A 21307-nucleotide genomic window follows, 5' to 3' on the forward strand; every position below is an offset into this window, starting at 1 on the left:
TGGGGAACTGTGAACCGTTGTCGGTGATGATGCGATTAGGCACCCCAAACTGGCTCATGAGGCCCTTGATGAATTTGATCGTTGAACCAGCTGGGATGGTGCGGACAGCTTCCACCTCTGCCCATTTGGTGAACTTGTCAATGGCGATGTAGAGGTAGCGATAGCCCCCTGGCGCCCGGGGAAACAGGCCCAGGATGTCCAGTCCCCAAACAGCGAACAGCCAAGAGAGGGGGATGGTCTGGAGGCCCTGAGCCGGCTGATGGATCTGCTTGGCGTGGAATTGACAGGCTTCACAAGCTTTCACCAGCTCGGTTGCGTCGTTGAGTACCGTTGGCCAATAGAACCCGCTCCGAAACGCCTTCCCGATGAGGGTTCGTGAAGACGCGTGGTGCCCACAGTCCCCATCGTGAATGTCTGCCAGCAACTCCTTCCCTTGCTCCCTGGAGATGCAGCGCAGGGAAACATCGTTTGGCCGCTTCCGGTAGAGCTCTCCGTCTTGGATGCAGTAGGCCGTGGCCCGCCGCGCCACGCGTTTTGCGTCCTCCTCCTTCTCTGGCAGAGTCCCTTGCATCAGGTAATCCTTGAACTCCATGGTCCAACATCCCTCCTTAGGCTCCAGCGCCAGGAGCAGGCGCTCTCCTGAGGTCGGGCCGCAGGCCGGAGCTCCCGAGGCAGGCGGTTGATGGAGCTCCTCCCGAGGCTGCGCTGTACTTAATAGTGACGGCGTTGCTGAGGGTTAGAAGAGTCGTTCCTCGAAGACACCGAGCTCCTGAAGAAGCCGCCTTGATGCCCTCCTGGCGATGTCATCAGCCTCTTGATTGGTGCCTCGGGGTACATGCTGCAACTCTAACCCCCAAAATTGCTTCTCCATCCTACGGACCTCTGCAAGATATGCTTCCATGTGTTCGTCCTTCGGCTCATACACCTTGTTGGAGAAGTTGACGAGGACTTGCAAATCGCCCTTGATGATGAGGCGCTTTACCCCCAAGGCGGCTGCAACTTTCAAGCCTGCTATCAGACCCTCGTATTCTGCTATGTTGTTGGAGACCTTCTCTCCATGCTGGAAACAGAGCTACACGGCATAATAGAGCTTGTCCTGAGTGGGAGATATGAGCACTGCGCCAGCCCCTGTGCCATGTCGCGAGAATGCTCCGTCAAAGTACATGACCCAGCCGTCCGGTGCCTCACTCCCTGGGGAGAGCAACTGATCCTCGCCCGCTTCGAGCCCAGGCGCCTCTGTCCATTCCGCCACGAAATCTGTGAGTGCGGCTCCTTTGACGACCCTGGTCGTACTGAATTCCAACTTGAATGCTTGCAACTCGATGTTCCATTCGGCGACCCTTCCAGCTGAGTTGGGGCTCCTGAGCACCCTTTCCAAGGGATATGCCGAGACGACCTTGATGGGGTGACCTTGAAAGTAGTGTCGTAGCTTGCGTGAGGCCACTAGTAACGCGAGCAAGAGTTTCTGAGGCATGGGGTATCATGCCCTTGCGTCCCGCAGCACCGTGCTAACGAAGTACATGGGATGCTCGACGAGATTGAGGGTGCTGACATGGCCTGCGTCTTCTAGAGGTCTAGGCGCCTCCTGAGATGGCGGAGCCCCCAGCACCTGGTCGCTTGGCGGGGCCTCTTCCGCCCTGGGTGCATCCCCCTACTAAGGATCCCCATCTGTTGCGGCCGTGGTCTTCGCGAGGTCTTCTTGGCCTTGTGTTGTTGCGGCCGGGGTTGCGACCGATGCGGTCTTGGCCCGGCACTCCTCCCGAGCCGCCACCAGAGTTGCGCTGGCAGAGTAGGGCGTGGCTACAAGGTAGAGCACCAAGGGCTCCTGAGGGCATGGAGCCACCATCACCGGAGGGCTGGTCAGGTACTTCTTGAGATCTTGGAATGCTTTGTCAGCCTCTTCAGTCCATTCGAACGAGCCCTTCTTCTTCATCAGCTTGAAAAAGGGCAGGGCTCATTGAGGGAGTCCTAGATAAGGGGGTATCCGGACAGCCGAACTATAACTTTGGCCGGACTGTTGGACTATGAAGATACAAGACAGAAGACTTCGTCCCGTGTCCGGATGGGACTCTCCTTGGTGTGGAAGGCAAGCTTGGAGATTCGGATGTAGATCTCCTCCTCTGTAAACCGACTCTGTGTAACCCTAGACCTCTTCGGTGTCTATATAAACCGGGGGGTTTAGTCCGTAGGACACAAGAACAATCATACCATAGGCTAGCTTCTAGGGTTTAGCCTCTCTGATCTCGTGGTAGATCAACTCTTGTAATACTCATATCATCAAGATCAATCAAGCAGGAAGTAGGGTATTACCTCCATCGAGAGGGCCCGAACCTGGGTAAAACATCGTGTCCCCAGCCTCCTGTTACCATTAGCCTTAGACGCACAGTTCGGGACCCCCTACCCAAGATCCGCCGGTTTTGACACCGACATTGGTGCTTTCATTGAGACACTAAAGGGAAACGTGGCGATAATCGCCACACAAAGAGCTACCCAAAGCGCAAACTGCTACCCGAATTTGACGATGAAGCCGCCACACCTGTTCGACCCAAAAACAATACAGCTACTCAGCTGGACCAACCACCTCATGGCCGCGATAGAGCAGCCACCGATACTGCACCCGATTTATGAGAGCTCTTGGACAAAAAGGCCAGTGCAGCCAGATCCATCTATGGGTCCAGAGGACATGCTCCGACGCGGGATGAGGGCCACCACAACGATCATATTGATCAAATACCAGTCCGGAATCAACACCGCGAGCAACAGCAGCTGGTAGCATGCCGCAACACGGCCAGATATAGAGGGGCCGCACACCCTCTGTGCTTCACGGACGAGGTGTTGGATCATGAATTTCCACAGGGATTCAAACCCGTGAATATAGAGTCATACAACGGAACGACGGATCCTGGGGTCTGGATTGAGGATTTTATCCTTCACATACACATGGCTCGTGGGGATGACCTCCACGTAATCAAATACCTCCCCCTCAACTTAAAAGGACCAGCTCGTCATTGGCTGAAAAGCCTCCCCGAAAACTCAATTGGAAGTTGGGAGGAACTTGAGGATGCTTTCAGGGCCAACTTTCAAGGGACCTATGTCCGGCCTCCAGATGCTGACGACTTAAGTCACATAATACAGCAGTCCGGAGAGTCCGCCCGCAAACTTTGGAACAGATTCCTCACTAAGAAGAATCAAATTGCCGACTGTCCGGATGCCGAAGCCTTAGCAGCCTTCAAACATAGTATCCGAGACGAGTGGCTTGCCAGACACATCGGCCAAGAAAAGCCAAGAATGATGGCAGCCTTAACAAGCCTCATGACCCGATTTTGTGCGGGCGAGGACAGCTGGTTGGCCCGTAGAGGCACCAGCGACCCGGGTACATCCGAAATCCGAGATGGCAACGGGAAGCCACGACACACTAAGCACAAACATCGGAATAACGACAGTCCGGACAACACAGCGGTCAACGCCAGATTCAAGGGCTCTCGACCTGGTCAAGGAAAGAAGCCATTCAAAGGCAGCAAAGAGGAACCATCCGGCCTGAACAAAGTCCTGGACGGATTGTGCCAAATGCATGGCACTTCCGACAAACCTACAAATCAGAGAATGTTGGATTTTTAAGCGGGCCGACAAGTTAAACGCCGAACACAAGGGAAGGGAAACACCAAGCGAAGACGAGGATGAGCCTCGCCAGCCGAACACGAGGGGCCAAAAACAATTCCCACCGGAAGTCAAAACGGTAAACATGGTACACGCAACTCACGTAGAGTTCATAGCCCCCCAATTCAATCCCTGGGCAACTTGCCCGATCACTTTTGATCACAGGGACTACCCGGCCAGTATCCGGCATGGAGGATCGGCTGCCTTCGTTCTCGACCCAATAAATGATGGATACCATCTTACTCGCGTCCTAATGGACGGCGGAAGTAGTCTTAATCTGATATATCAAGACACCATCCGCAAGATGGGGTAGACCCATCCAGAATAAGTCAAAACAATGCCACCTTCAATGGAGTGATTCCAGGCGTAGTAGCCCACTGCTGGGGCTCCCTCATCTTAGAAGTGACATTCGGTTCTCCCGACAACTTCAGAAGCGAGAACATACTCTTCAACATCGCCCCCTTCAGCAGCGATTATCATCCATTGCTTGGAAGAACGGCCTTTGCTTGCTTTAATGCAATACCGAACTACGCCTGCCTCAAACTCAAGATGCACGGTCCATGCGGTGTCATCATGGTTAGCAGCAACACAGAGCAGTATGCGGCAGTTCCCGCTGCCGGACCCTAGGCGGCCTCTCCCACCGGCACGCATGACCGGTCGTCAAGACCACGGACACGGTTAGACGATTCCAAAACACGATTTTTCACAATGGCTCGGATAAACCTGAGCCAGGGGTTATACATGTGTCCCCATAAATAATACAAGGGGCTGCAAACATGTAACAAAATCCCACAATTCGACTTGCCTCATTAATAGGCCGGATCTCGAATATTTCTCGAGCATAACTAACTTTTCGCACATTTTCTTTTTTCTCTCTTTTCTACAGACACTACCAGTGCGACACCCTTCCAGGATACGGCACAACGGAGACACAGGCGCAGACGTGCAGTAGGGCCCCACCGACATGTTTCTCTTTAGATTAAGCCCCTGCGTAAACCATTTTTACTGTCTCTTGTTGCTCGACTTCCCATGGGTATTTCATAAACCTATAAGGGATACTGGCATTATAGGCTTTTTGCCACGACAGATCAATGCACGTACCTGGAATCACAGGGTCAAGGGCATCATTCAGCCCAATATATGTTATAAAGTCCGAATACCTTCGGGGGTGTTCGGCGTCACGAGTTTGGCCTTATATGCATCAGCTCCGAATCATGTCTTTGGTCAAATGTTGGGTTAGCCCGGCTCCTGGGTTTGCGGCCTTATGTTCCGTTCTATCGGCTAAGGCGGCCAAAGGAGAACTACTGCGATTGTGCCTGGTTATTCTGGACGAGCACCTCAGTAGAGAAAGCCGAAAACTGACTGTCATGATACAGCGAGAGACTGGTCAACCACTCGAGGACTAATTGGAATCTATAGGATTCCTCCGCATTAACGAAGGACAGGTCTACCGGTCAAGTACGCGCACCGTATCCGGATGCTCACAGAAGTACCAGGGGCTACATAGTAGCCCCACCTTTCAAACTCCTATGGCTAAGTGAAAAGTGTTACAGCTATATAGTCCGGTTGCCTGGTTCGACATGCGATCACCTCCTTAATGGACCAAGACGTTGGATCAAGTGCGTTCACGCATATTTTCTCGAACACCCCCGCATTATGTGCGTGGGGGCCGAAGCCAACGACTGCTAACTTTCACGTTATATGCATACATAAATAGCGACACAAGAGATATTATAATACTTTCAGGCAATAATCAAACACATAATTGTTTACATTTAATAGAATCATCACTCAAACATGACATTCTTTGAGCATTGTGCCTCTATTCTACGGGCACCTTCTACAACCTGCTCAAAATAGTGCTCGGCTGGGTCTTGGCTTCCTGCCGGACCCTGGGTTGCAATGTTGGTGACCTCCATATCCACCCAGTATGTTTTCACACGGGAAAGAGCCATCCACGCAGCCTCTATACACGCCGATCTCTTCACGGCATCGATCTGCGCTCTGGCGCCAAATAATTGTTGCACCAAACCAAAGTAATTGTCCGGCTTTGGCCCCTTCGACCATAGATGGTCTATCACAGACCTCATTGCAAGGCCGGACAGCCTATGGAGCTCGGCTATAGAGGCCATCTTCTCACTCAAGGGCAAGGAGCGCGCTGGCGCATTAAACTGCAACCAGAACAGTCTTTCTATTTTATTATCTTCATGGTCCTTGAACAACTTGGTTGCATCAGCCGCACTCTTTGCCAAGTCCGCATACTTATCTGCGGCACTCCATAGCTTATCTAATGGAGCATACTTTGGATCTAAAAACTTCATCCGCAACAAATAAGGATTTCCAGCCGCGATCTCCCCAGCTTGTCGAAGTTCCTCCCATGCGTCTCTAATCTGAGAATGCGTCTCTTTAGCTGAGTCCAGCGCCTTCTTCAGGTCAGCCGCCTTCACCTGATTCACTTTCTCGAGAAGCTCATACCGGCCGGCAGCATCCCTCATCTCCACAGCCATCTCGGCTATCTTTTCTTCGCTTCGGAGATGAGCAGCCTGTTCGGCTCTCAACTCCTCGGCTGCCTTTAGAGTAGCCGCATTGCTAACCCGGGCTTGTTCCTTGGCAAGGGCAAGCTCCGCCCTCAGGGCCTCAACAGCAGCAGCTCCGCCTGCAACTACATCACATCACATTAATATTACAACCTTCTTGCAATTTACCAAAATAGATGTGGATATAGGAAAGCATACTCTGTGACTCCTCGAATCGCTTGTTAACAAGCGTGACGTCGGCCTCCACCACGTCAATTTTCCGCCTCAATTCGGCGCATTCAGCGGTTTGGTCTATTGCCGAACCCTTAGCAACCTGCACATCAAAACAAGTGCGATCATTATCTGGGAGTATGATCCTCCGTTTGCCGCCATCGGCTGGCATCCACAGTCTCAGGGCTACTATCTATACAGAGTGCATGTATCACATGTGGTACAACTAAAAGCTACATATTTTTGCGGCTTACCTCAAAGCCTTTGAGCAGGCTCTTGAAAGCTTCGTTTAAACCTCTTGTGGCGGAGGAGATTTTCTCCAACACCGTACCCATTAGTGTATGATGATCCTCCAAGAGAGTAGCTGACTCCAGGAGGCCCATCAGTGTGTTCGGCCGGACACCGGACTCTCCCGGACCCTTTTCATTGTCCACCACGCGAGCCGAGCGCGCCGGGCTCAGGGAGTCTGAAGTGTTAGCTTCCGGACCCATTGGATTTGGACTCCTCTGTGACGATACCTCAGGGCCGCCAGCTTCACGGGATGGAGAGGCAGGTGGGGTTTCACTCTCCATCATCTCCGGAAGAAGATCCCCCGAGGACAAGCCCTGTTGAGATGAATTGCTGACCGGACTACAAAAATAGGTCCCGGTTATTACTCTCAGAGGAAAACGCAATAAGTTCCTTGTTTAATTAAACTTATAGCTCTCTGGAGGGCTGGCCCGTTTGCGTGCACTGTGCGGTGAGGACGCCCTTCGAGGCAGGGCCCGTTGGTGAAGTTCTCTTCCCTTGTTTAGGCGCCCCCGTCTCCAAGTCTTCGGAGGCGGCCCTCTTCTTCCCGCGGGGGGAGGAAACCTCAGATTCGCCTCCCCAATTCTCCTCCTCCATGGAGAAGCTAGTTCCCCCGGTTCGGATGCGCAATGTGTGAGGCCCACTCTTGGCCTCCCCACTCTTCCCTTCGGCTTTCTCTGGTGGCATCTGACTTAGTGCCCGTTCAAGAATCCTGGCCATTGCCAGGCCAGGCGAGCCTTCGGGAAGCGGGGCCGGACACCTGATCCTCTTCGCCTTACTAAGACAATCCTAGTTGCGGACAGTGTTCAGAATAATGCTATGACAAATATAAGCAAGGTGTTCGGTTATAGGGTTACTTACTTGGGTATCGAGGCGATTGCAGCTCAGGCCCGCATCCTCGATGGTGTTCGGACACTCTATTCGTGGTCCGAAGAACAACTTATACATCCCTTTGGGCGTCATGCCGAAGAAATGCTGAATGGTTTGCGGACCTTCTGGATTGAATTCCCACATCCGGAGAGGCCGACGTTTGCACGGCAGGATCCGTCGAACTAGCATTACTTGGATTATTTTGACAAGACTAATGTCCCTCTCGAGGAGCTCCCGAATGCGACTTTGTAGCATTGGTACATCATTCGCAGGCCCCCAGTTTAGTCCCACATTGGCCCACGATGCCAGTTGAGGTGGAGGGCCCGAGCGTAAGGCGGGCGCGGCCACCCACTTTGAGCCTCGAGGAGCTGTGACATAGAACCACCTCTGTTGCCATAAATCAGATACCTCCAGGAAGGAGCCTTCGGGCTATGGGGCATCGACGTTCCTACTAATTATGGCGCCTCCGCACTTTTCGTGTCGCCCCTCAATCATCTTAGGCTTCACATTGAAAGTCTTGAGCCATAAGCCGAAGTGGGGGGTCATGTGGAGGAAGGCTTCACACACAACGATAAATGATGAGATGTGGAGGATGGAGTCCGGAGCTAGATCGTGGAAATCTAGCCCGTAGTAGAACATGAGCCCCCTCACGAAAGGGTCAAGAGTAAGACCTAATCCCCGGAGGAAGTGGGAAACGAATACAACGCTCTCGTTGGTCTCGGGAGTGGGGATAACCTGTTCGAGAGCACGAAGCCTGTGCTTGACATCGGCGCTCAAATACCCAGCCCCCTTGAGCTTCGCAATATCCTCTTCTGTGACAGAGTAAGCCATCCATCAGCCTCGATGGTCAGATCTGGACATAATCAAAGATCCGGGGTGCTTAGGCTCGAGCTTTGGGTGTTGGAACTCAGGGTGCGAGATGTGCGAGCGTGGAGATGGAGGGGTAGGCCTCAGCTCCTTTATAAAGGGGGGAAGAATATCAAGCGTCCCCGGACATGGTCGTTCAGGACTTGCCTAAAAACACAGGGTCATGCCAACAGGCACGGTTGGATTACCCATACCCGTATTGATGAGAATCCTGTAATAAGGGGGACACGATCTCTGTCCTGACAGGACATGCCAAGGAAACCGCCTCGTGGTGTGTGTGGTAACAAGTTGTAAAAAACGGTTCGAATAAAAACCGGACCGTGGCGTGATGTCACTTTTCGAAGAATTGTCAGTAGATTGGATTCATGGATTATTATTCTCTCTACGGTGGTATATGGATTTATCTTGCAGAGCCGGACACGGTCCTTGTATTCAGAATTTATCTTGAAGTATTCGGAGATGGAACCTGCCTCGCAATGCCGAAGACAATCTACACGCCGGACTCATCGTCATTGAAGCCTGGTTCAGGGGCTACTGAGGGAGTCCTGGATAAGGGGGTATCCGGATAGCCGGACTATAACTTTGGCCGGACTGTTGGACTATGAAGATACAAGACAGAAGACTTCGTCCCGTGTCCGGATGGGACTCTCCTTGGTGTGGAAGGCAAGCTTGGAGATTCGGATGTAGATCTCCTCCTCTGTAAACCGACTCTGTGTAACCCTAGACCTCTCCGGTGTCTATATAAACCGGAGGGTTTAGTCCGTAGGACACAAGAACAATCATACCATAGGCTAGCTTCTAGGGTTTAGCCTCTCTGATCTCGTGGTAGATCAACTCTTGTAATACTCGTATCATCAAGATCAATCAAGCAGGAAGTAGGGTATTACCTCCATCGAGAGGGCTCGAACCTGGGTAAAATATCGTGTCCCCAGACTCCTGTTACCATTAGCCTTAGACGCACAGTTCGGGACCCCCTACCAGAGATCCGCCGGTTTTGACACCGACACTCGTTCTCCCAGCTTGGAGATGAAGCGTCCCAACGCGGTTACTCGCCCGGTGAACTTCTGCATCTCTCTGAGGGTCTTTGGTGGACTCATGTATTCAACCGCCTTGACCTTCTCTGGGTTAGCCTCGATACCTCTGTCGGACACGAGGAAGCCAAAAGGCTTGCTGGAAGAGACTCCGAACACGCACTTCTCCGGGTTAAGCCGCAGGTCCACTTCGCGGAGGCTTGCGAAGGTTTCTTCCAGGTCCTGTATCAGGGTCCTAGCCTCCCTAGACTTCACCACGATGTCGTCGACGTAGGCCTCGGCGTTTCTTCCGAGCTGCCGGCCCAGGGCGATGTGCATCAGTCGCTGACAGGTTGCGCCCGCGTTGCACAATCCAAACGGCATGCAGGTATAGCAGTATACTCTGCACGGGGTTAGGAAGTCCGTTTTCTCCACGTCTTCCACCGCCATCTTGATTTGGTTATAGCCCGGGAAGGCATCTAGGAAGCACAACAGATCGCACTCGGCGGTAGAATCGATGATTTGGTCGATGCGGGGGAGCGGGAATGGATCTTGAGGGCAGGCCTTGTTGAGGTTAGTGAAGTCGATGCACATGCGCTCCTTTCCTCCCTTCTTCGGCACAACAACGGGGTTGGCCAGCCATTCAGGATAGCGAACTTCACAAATGACACTTGCGGCCTCCAACTTGTGGGTTTCTTGGACGATGAAGGCCTGCTTCTTGGTGGACTGTCGCCTTGCCTTCTGCTTCACGGGACGCACGTTGGGGCACATGTTCAGATGGTGTTCAATCACCTCCCTTGGGACCCCTGCTAGCTGACCGGGTTCCCATGCAAACACCTCCTTGTTTGCATGCAGAAATTTCACCAGGGCCTCCTCCTGTTCAGGGTTGAGATTGGCGCCTATGGTGAAGGTGGCGCCAGAGGATCCATCTTCGTCGAATGGTACTTGCTTGGTCTCCGCCTTGTCTTGGGTGAATAGCTGCTTCTTCTTGGCTGGCGCGGCCCCCTTGGGCTCGAGGTCATCAGCGCTGGCGGGCTGCGCCACTACGGCCATCTTGAAAGCAAGCTTGAGCGCCTACAGTGCATCCTTCACGTCTCCAGACACAGTAAGGACGCCGCTGCTCCCGGGTATCGTCGTGAGGTTGTAGGCCAGGTGAGTTGCCGCCATGAACTGGGCCCAGGCTGGGCATCGTACGGGAGGCCGATGGGGGCGATGTCAAAGTCGACCAGCTCCGTGCGGAAGTTGTCGTGGGTGCCGAAGGTCACCGGGAGGCGGATCTGTCCCAAGGAATCGGTGGGTCTACCTCTGACACCTAGGAAGGGCCTGTTCGGTTGGGGCCGCCCAGCGGCACGTGGAGGAGGCTGAAGGCCTCCACCGAGAGCATGTTGAGGCCGGCCCTGCCGTCGATGAGGGTCCTTGTGATGGCTACCTGGCAGATGGTGGGGGTGCATAGCATCGGGAGTGCGCCCGAACAGGCGATGTTGGAGGGGTGATCGTCCGAGCTGAAGGCCAAATAGGCCTTGGGTGCCACCCAGCCCGGGGGGCTTCATGGCGCTTAAGGATGGCACCGATTTGGCGGACAAACGGCTTAACGTGATGGCTCGAAGGTGGCACCTGTGAGCCTCCCAGGAGAGCTGCGTCGACCGGGGGCGCCGGCGCAGCATAATGGGCGAGGAAGAGGCTGCACAGCTCCCCCAGGAGGCCACAGAAGCCGCTGGTAGGTGGAGCAACCACATGCGCGGGACGCCAGTGAGGGCCATGGGCAGCCAGTTGGCCATGACCCTGTCGTCGCCCCCAGCCTCGAGGACGGCCTCCTCGTACGCCAGTAGGAAAGCCAGCGGATCGGCCGCACCGTCGTAGCGCGGCGGCATGTCTGGCTTGAACTTGTTCGGCCACCGCACTTGTCGCAAGGCGGGGGCCAGGGCTCGAAGCCCCCTGGTCCCCGTGCTGACGTCGACAGCCAGAGCAGGTGGCGTGTTGCCCGCCATGTGGGTGAAGCGCGGTGCTGACAGGGAGCGGGCCGACGGAAGGGAGAGCTCCGATGCACCCCTACCTGGCGCGCCAAATGTCGGTAGTAGGGTTCCGGCAGACCCTTAAGGTTCGAACTCTGGGGTGCGCGCGAAGATCTTCCCCCTACCAATCCATGTCTAATCGCCTCGCGAGAAACTAGCTAACGATGAACAACATGAGGGACACAAGATTTATACTGGTTCGGGCCACCGTTGTGGTGTAATACCCTACTCCAGTGTGTGGTGTGGTGGATTGCCTCAGGCGCTGATGATGAATAGTACAAGGGGAAGAACAGCCTCGTGAGAGGTGTTCTTGTGGTGGTGGTTTGCTTGAGAAGGATTCAATCCCTTTCTACTGTGATGGCTATCTCTATATATAGAGGCCCTGGTCCTCTTCCCAAATATTGAGCGGGAAGGGCGCCAACAACGGCCATTTTGAAGGGGAACATCTAGTACAAGTTATCCTGACTAAAGTTGGTCTTCGGCTGCCAAAGGCACTGGCGATGACGCCGTCTTGGGCTCCATGGTGACCTCCGTCCTGCCGCTCTGCTGGTCTTGGTCTCGTTGCACCGAAATGGAAACCTTTGCCTGATGCCTCGGTACTCCACGCATGTGCTTGCCCCCTTTGCACCAAAGAGGAAACAAGGACACAGCACAGGCCGGCGCCCGCCTGGCGCCCGCCTGGTCTCGATCGTCATGGCTTGCGTCACGAGCACCTCACGAGGTACCCTTGCCTTGATCTCTCTGCCTCCTCGCAAGCCTGCCTGGCAAGGCCGCTCCTGAGGAAGCCTTGCGTCGTCCGCCCCGTGAGGCTTGGCCCCTCGCGAGGGTCTTGATTTTGAGTTGATGAAGATGGGTCATACTGGGCCACCACTTGAGCCACGCTGCAGGCCACAGGTAGGCAAGTCTAGGGACCCCCGTTCCCAGAACGCCGGCAACTTGGAAGGAGGCAGAGGAGATGTAAGAAATGGTTCATCGTAAGTCTTTCACCAGTACTGTAGTAAAAATTTATACATGGAAGATTCTAGACTAAACCATAAATGGATACACTTTTATTCATGCGCGATACTCCAATAGAGAAAGATCATGCATGGAAGTCTCCACATGCTTAGACAGTGGATTTCATTGAGCGTAGACTAATGAAACATTTAACTTGGTAATGCATATATCTAGCTGAACCTCCTTGGATTCCCCGTGCACCGCGTTGCGGGGTAAATAATACCATGCGGCTTCCATGTCCACATCGGCGGGAAGGTCCCAACTCTGCACAGTCCTAGTCAGCATGATGGAGCCGGTGTCGCCGCCCACGTACCTCTGAGGGGTAGTAACAGTGAGCATGCACCCGTACATCGGCCACATGTCAGTGTCAGCGTCAGCGGCGTCGCCCCTGACGCACACTACAGAGACGGGGCGGCGTCCTGCACGGGCCTCGCCGGTGCCCACGATCAAGAGGAAGACGTTGCCGTCCTCCTCCGAGACTAGCAGGCGGCGGTGATCCTCCAGCCACTCCGGCATGGTGAACAGGTAGCACGTCTCATACTTGATGTTCTCCGCCAAGGGCCAATAGTGACTGTTGCACGCATCCATGAGGTGACGCACCATGTCCGCCCACGAGCCCCAAAACGGCATCAGGCACTCATAGCAGTAGGCGAAGGGCTCCTTGGAGGCATCGACCAGGCCGTCCATGAAACGGGAGTGGCTGTAGGGGACGTTGCACTAGTTGAATATATGAGCAAGTTACTTTGAGATTTCATCCGAATAAGCACAAAATAAATCATGACGGCTATAACAGAGATGAAACTAATCATGTGGACTAGCATAGTAGATGAACAGATATAATCTAGCAGGATACAGAGTAGAAACATGAATTCTACCATGATTTTGAACAGGAAGGACAGAAACACATACAGTGCAACGGGAGCAGCACCGTTGGCATTGAGGTTCTCGCCCATGTCGTTGAGGAAGAGGTTGCCGAGGTCGGGAAAGAAATCATCGTCGGTGAAGTCGTGGCTGCCAGCAGTCACGAGAGTGCGCTCCCCAAATTTCAACAGCGCCCGCCGAATGGAGCGCAGGAGGGAGTGGCTATAGGAGACGTTGCGGCCGCCGAATGGAGCACATGAGTAGCACACGAAGCAGTAGATGGTGTCCTTACTAGTACTCCCTAGTCTCTATCTATCTATATCTACTCTTATAGAAAACCGAGTTGGTGATGATGGTATGTCTGCCATCTTGTAATATAAACCGTCCGATCTATATGTGACAGATAGAAAGCCAACTATGACAATTTTACAAAACATACCCGCACCTCTCTCCACATTTACAGATAAGGCCTTGCCTCGTTCATCCTTATCTCCCACAACCTCGTGCTCCTTCCTAAGTCTCTATCTCTACTACTCTTCTTTGTTTTTTATAACAAATCGAATAGTACTGCGCCGTCCGCTGCACGCCCGGCTGAACACGCCTCCTCGCCTCCATCATCACCAACTGAGTCTTTTATAGGAGCAGGAGTAGAGAAAAAACCAAGTTGGTGATGATGGTGTGCCGTGCAATGCACGGGCATCTTGCTATTTTTTTGCATATAATTCCAAACACCACGTAGACACGGTCTTTGAGCATGGTTCGTAGTTGTTCCACGCTCGGGCATTGAAGTTTGTAACTATTTTAGATTAGAATATACTACTCCTTCGATGCACGGGCATCTTGCTATTTTTTTGCATATAATTCCAAACACCACGTAGACATGGTCTTTGAGCATGGTTCGTAGTCGTTCCACGCACGGGCATTGAAGTTTGTAACTATTTTAGATTAGAATATACTACTCCTTCGATGCTAGTAGTAGAGCAGAGTCCTACTCTACTACTCTACTCAAGCAAGTTAGGGCATAGTAGTAGGTACTGTAGGGAGTACAAGTACTGTGATCACTCAAGCAAGTTGTCTGGCATCGATATGACCCTACGCTGCTGTTATGTGTCTCGTAAGTCAAGCGGCATGCTATAGTCATCATCATCTGTCCACTTCCCGCAGCACATATTCGCTTCTCCATCTTTGTCCGCACATAATCTCATCCAATCTTCCATCCCCGCTAAGGCGCCTCCCCCCCCCCTCGTCCGAAACCCAAGCACTAACAATGGCAGAACTGAGCATCATTCGCTAAAAGAGTGGATGGAATTCGCTCCCCACAGAGGTAATCAAGCTCATTGTTTCGCGTGTGGACAATCGCAGTACCATGCCGCTCGCTGCGTGCTCGTCGGGGCTGTACCGTTCACTCAAAGCCCTCAGGCCGGAGCTTTTTAAGCCAGCTCCTTGCTTGCTGATGCCGCCTGATCTTCAGAAATGGTGTGTCACGCAGCATAATGATCGTAGGGTGGCGAGCATCAACCCCCTTGACTGCGATACGATCCCTGTCACCCTCAACTACATTAACGGTATGTACTAGGTCGGCATGAACACGTCTTGGATGGTGCTCGTGGACGATCACGACAGCTGGATGCTCGTGGAGGTCTACACCCGTGATTGATCCCCTTTCCTTCGATTAACACTACACTGCTTTGGCCCCGCGGCCTAGAATACTCGGAATCTTACAGTAGCCAACATGATACCAAGTTTGATTTGCTCAAGGTTGTAATCTGCCAAGTGCCCACAAGATCTGTGAATTATAAAGACTTCATGCTAATTGCATTCTTCAACCACGGTCTTGCCTATCTGACAGGTCACTGCGGTAAGTGGATAAATCTGTATGTCCATCGCAGGATCATACATCCTCCATGGTTCTCTGATACCATTGAACACAAGGGCTTCATTTACGCTGTCGACTCCTTCTATGGCTGGACGTATTGTTGGCTTACTCCAGTCATCGCTACAATCTGCTGTTACAGCAGTATGTTACTTTCCTATGATATCATGATGGCTTGCTTATATTACTGTCAACATTTACTGAAAAATATTCATGCTCATAACATGTTGTTCTTAAGATTGACAACATCAAGAGCCCTTTTTTATTTGACTCCAACTTGATATGATGTTGTAGGCCGCCTGGTGTCCCTACCCTTCCTAATACCAGAACCTTTCAAAGAAAAGTGGCATGGGAGTTGCAGGTGGTTCCTGGCTCGATCAGACGATGGCGAACGATTGATGATCGTTCGCACGTACCAGACGTGTTGTTTCGCGGAATACAATCACAGTCACTGCAAGGTCTTTGAGCAAGATCCCAGCTTCTCTGGGCCTTCAGGAATTTTTGACTGGAGGCTGGTAAGTAGCCTTGGTACACGCTCTCTGTTTGTCGGACTGAATTATCTGATTAACCAGGAGATAACCGACGGCAAGGATCATGATGGCAGCGTGGTTTCGTTCATTAGGCAAAACTGTGTGTACACAGCGTACCATGCGTCTCTGCATACACCATACCCTGATATGTGCCGCCACGCTCTGCAGCCCAAAGTAGGAGAGAGGGTCGCAAGTATCAGACTTTGACCTACTGGCTGGAGTTTCCCCCGTCAGGCACCCATCTGGTTCAAGCCGTCAGCCAATCTCCACAGCTTAATAAATAGTAACATCTAACTGAGCCAGTTAGTTAGATGCGTACACTTGGTGTAGTAGGATCTTTATTTAGTTTGATGCATACACTTGTTCTTTTTTGGTAGCCCTTTTGTAATAATGGCTGATGTTTGGTTTGGAACAAAGAGTTGCGTCTTCACTCTTCTGGCCTGCTTACTGCTTCTATTGCACCCCCGGCCCTGGTTGCTGCTGCTGTTGTTTTCAATGTACAATCAGTAGTATATTTTGTCTGTTGGTTGAATAAATGTGTTGTTAGAACGACAAACACAATGTTTTGGATGTCGTTGCACGGTTCGATCCTTAGTGCCCCGTACCGTCATAACGCATACTATTTTTCGTACGGAACACATTTTCCACTTGTTGATAACATGCAGCCCACTGATGAAGGTCCAATAGAGGAGCCCATAATTAACTGGAAGGGAGGCTCTCGCATGAATCCGGCCCAGGTACATGCTCATGGTCCCCTCAACATAAATAAGTGAATAAATAAATAAAGCTAAATGCTCATGTACCAGTTCTTTAAATTCATGATTTAACAGAAGGATATTATTTCCTATGATAGTGTCGTTACATTCCGTCGATATTATTCTTAGGCAAAGATAGCGACCAGTCTTCTTTCTCCCAGCATTTTCTTCCTGCAACCAGCGAACCCATGCAAATTGTAGTCAACGTCGTACATAGTTCTGGTCCATTTTCATTTTTTAGTAAGAATGTCCAACCCAGCCCAGCACATTGGTGACAACACTTCATCCTCCGCCTTAGTGCCCTCGCCGCGGCGCCGCCGTCCGGCCCTGTCAACATAGTTTTTTTTTCAAAACGGTCCCTGTCAACATAGTGAATCGGGAGAGAACTGTAGTTGTGAGTATGACAGTACGGACCCACCAGGTCCACTCCCAAACACAAGCAAGTGACTCTTTTACTACTCAGATGCGCCCCTTGGTTTTTTACTCTAATGCACCCTGCTGATATCCGAGACCCACATCATTTTTAACGTATAGTCAATTAACGACAGAATTGCACAACTTTTTTTTGGAGTAGTAATTCAGAGGAGCAGGCTATAAACTGGGTTGTGCATTCTCTGCGGCCCGTCTAACAACATGACCAGCCCAACAGGTTTTTCTTTGGGAAAATAGGTAGCCCGGTATTTCTTTTTGAAGAATATCCAAGCTAGGCCTATTTCTTTCCTTCGACTTACTGGGCTGCAAATCTTTCAAGACGAGGAGGGATGCATTCCGGCCTGGCCAAAGAGTATGGTCAGTGTCTGTTAAAAGTAATATCAAAGGGGTTGAAAATTCCAAAAAAAAATAGCAAATGGGATATTAGTTTCTTTTTTTGTTTTTGTTCTTCACTGATATTTTATAGTATTTCATTGGATTTAACATGACATAGTACTAATTTATTTTTAAATTTGTTTTAGTATGGCTAATAATTTTTGGATTAAGAATATTTTGTTCCCCAACCAAAATTTGTGAATTTTCAAAATTTCGCATATATTTAGTTAATTTTTTTAACCCTGGTACTGACCAGAAAATGGGCAGCAATTCTAAAAATGGAAAACGGGCTGCAACTATTTCCATATGAATTAGAAAATGGGTAAAAATTATAAAAATAATAGCAAATGGGCTATACACGCCACAGATTTCGAGGCTGACTTGTTTACGCAAGGCTTTGTCAGTCAACACACGATTCTAGCAGCAGTGACTGTTGGATGTCCATCCAACGGCCGACGTGCTTCTTCAATCTCTGATCTTCCTGCTCCAGCCGCCTAAACTAGCACCGGCGGGACTGCCTGCTCCCACCTCTTGTGGCCTTTGTGATGCCGCGCAGGCTTCCCTGGCCCACCCTACTCCCTCCGCTAGTCTGGCCGCACGCAATCAACTGCATCCTTATTACGCGAAAAAAATGATTCCTCCCACTGACATCTGGGGCGCACCGGTTGGGAGGCTGACCTGTGGGCCTACTAAGTTGACGCGTAAGCAGGGCTTGTCAAATTAGTCAACAAACGATTGTAGCAGCAGTAACCGTTGGATTTGAATCGAACGGTCATGTTGCTTCTTCAAGTGCTGCTCTTCTTGCACCAGCCGCCCAAACCAGTGCCGGCGAGACCGCCTGCTCCTGCCTCCAGTGGCCGGTTGTGCTGCCGTTGAGGCCTCACCGCCCCCTACTACTCCCACCGCTATCCAGGCCGTGCGGCAACGGCAGCCTCACACCATACCCAAACCAGTGAACCATCCTACTCCTCTCCCCATGGGCATCCACTACCGCATCTTCCTCTGCTCCGCGTCTTCCCCTTCCTAGGCCTCACCGTCGTCCACCGCCCTGGTGCTCTTGGCGCAGCGTGGTCAACGTGGTCATGGAACGACTTCCATCGGACGTGGACTATACATGGAGAGGCTGACAGCTGGGTCCACGGCTGCACAAAAGGAAATGCATCCTTATTACGCGCAAAATAATGATTCCTCCAGCTGACATCTGGAACCCACCTGAAGGGCCTCTGTATTTTGCGAAAAAAACATTCCCCCCGCTGACAGGTCGGACCCACCAGCTATATCTTCGCACGCAAGGAAGTGTCTCCTTATTACGCACAAAAAAATGAATATCCCCTGCTAGCTGGGACCCACCATAGTGGGTGGCTGACTTGTGGGCCTACTAAGTTGACGGGGACGGAGGGCTTTGTCAACTTAGTCAATACTCCAGTGACCGTATGATGTCCATCCAACGGCCATAGTGCTTCTTCAACCTCTGGTCTTCTTACTCTAGCCGCCCAAAGCAGCGCCGATCGTGCCGCCTGCTCCTGCCTCCCATGGCCGGCTGTGCTGCCGTGGAGGCCTCACCGCCCCCATACTATTCCCACCGCTGGCCAGGCCATCCCTCTACTCACCCACACCCCCTGTTATTCTGCGACGACGGCAGCCTCACACCGCAGCCGAACCAGTGAACCCTCGTACTCCTCTCCACGTGGGCACTGCCGCGTCTTCCCCAGCTCCGTGTCGTCCCCTTCCTAGGCCTCGCCGGCGTCCACCGCCATGGTGCTCTCAGCACGGCGTGGTCAACGTCGTCAAGGAACGACTTCCATCGGACGTGGACTGTACGTGGAGAGGCTGACAACTGGGTCCACTGCCGCAGCAAGGAAGTGCCTCCTTATTACGCGGAAAATAATGATACCTCCACCTGATAGCAGGGACCCACCAGACGGGCCACTGTATTTCGCGAAAAAAACGTTTCCCCCCTGACTGTTGGGACCCACCAGCTACATCTTCGCACGCAAGGAAGTGCATGACAGTCGGGACCCACCTGGTCGAAGCGCGTAGCATTGTCATTCTGGTCGCGAACGTGTATGTACATACTGGTGGATGTAGAGATGCACACGTGTCATAGTAGAGGCGCACACGTAGCATGTACACGTACGTATAGCGGCCAGTGTGCAAGAAAGAAAATACGGCCACGTGCGTACATACGGGCGGGGTCTCAAATGCCTACTCGCGCATACGTACGACCAGGGCTCGTGTACATGGCTGGGTCGGAACGGAGAAACTGCGTCGTCGTCGCGTTCATGGGGAGGCAACGGAATGTGTCGTGTTCATGGGGAGGCAACGGAATGCGTCCTGTTCATCGGGAGGCAACGGAACGCGTGGGAGCCAACCGGCTTGGACGGAACATGCGATGGAAACGAGTCCTAGCGTACCGCAGAACGGAGGAAACGGCCTTGTGTTTGACCGGCCACGTTCGAAACGGGATCTTGTTCATCGGGAGGGGTCTGCTGTACCGCAAAACGGAGGAAACAGACCTCCTACGGTCGAAACAGGGGTCCTGTTGATCGGGAGGGGTGTGGCGTACCGCAAAATGGAGGAAACGGATTTGTGTTGGAGCACTACGGTCGAAACGGGAGTCCTGTTCATTGGTAGGGGTGTGGCGTACCGCAAAACGGGACTCCATGAGATACTGTTCATCTCCACCGTCGAGCTCCTCCAGCATCCACGGGCTGCCGTCGACCTCCTCCAGCCTCCACGGGCTCCTATTCATCCATCCTCCACCGCGCGCTACTCCACCGGGCTACTGTTCAATTACCACTCCACGGGCTCCTGTTCAACCACCCCTCCACGGGCACCCCTCCACGGTCTACTGTTCATCCAACCCTCCATGGGGTCGTCCTGTTCATCCAGCCCTCCATGGGGTCCTGTTCATCCAGCCCCAACCGGTTCGATCGATCGGGGTCCTGTTCATCCAGAGGCAATGCCACGGGGTCCTGTTCATCCACCCCCACCGTTCATTGTTCATCCAAACCCCCCTGCAATGCTCACTCTTCATCGAGAGGCAGCATCGATCGGCTTCAGTTAGCAGCAGTAGCGAAGGAATCGCCCGATCGGGTTTAGTTAACAACCATCGATCGATCGCTCGGGTTCAGTAACGCGTAGCCTGCAGTGCAATCGTTTGGGTTCAGTTAGAGCCCAACGCCTCACTCAGGTTCAGTTAGAGACAAAGCCTCGCACACACGTGCATACGTGTATGAGAGAAACGCGCATCGCTCGGCCCCCGACCACCCACCGTAACCGGGAACTCCCCGAAATTTTCCTCGCCCTCGCTTCTACCATAGTTTTTTCCGTCATGGACGGCCCAAAGAATGTCATGCAGCTGCGTCTCCGGCCCGCCCAGGACGAAAAACCCATTTTCTGTTATGATTTTTTGTCATAGAAGTAGGAGCCCACCACATCTATGATGATACCGGGTTTTGTCACAATTATCGTCATAGAAGTGTCATAAGTATGACAGGAAAAAAATTCGTTCGGCCCAAAATGTCCGGATGTGTCTTTTTTTTGTAGTGACTTGTGCTGGGAACTTGTTCATATTTTGGCCAGGAGCAGCACCCTGGCATGGATCAGGGAAGGAGGATGCCCCTGCTGTTAATCTAGACTTATGCTATGTAGTTAAGTAGTTTGTTGTCATTTCCTTGCTTGCTGTGTTTGATTTCATTTGGTTGCCTGCTGTTGTGCTATTGTTGTTGTGCTGATCATGTGGTGGTAAGGCCACCATATTTGAATGGAATGAGCAGAACACAAACGATGTTTGCAACCAAACAACTGAAGTTTGCATCCGCTCACACCCTAAGCACAAAAACGGCAACCAAACAGCAGGAGGGTAAGTGCCTCTCCATGCGATGCAGGCAACCAAACAGGTTGCATCTACTGCATATGAGGCTGCATTTCATCAACCAGGCTAGCTGGAGATGGACATGCAATGCAACTATTGTTGCAAACTGCAACCAAACATACCCTAAAACTACGGAGCTCTGTCGCCGCTAATTCAT

This window comes from Triticum dicoccoides, chromosome 1B, assembly GCF_002162155.2.
Source record: "Triticum dicoccoides isolate Atlit2015 ecotype Zavitan chromosome 1B, WEW_v2.0, whole genome shotgun sequence".
Taxonomy (NCBI): Eukaryota; Viridiplantae; Streptophyta; class Magnoliopsida; order Poales; family Poaceae; genus Triticum; species Triticum dicoccoides.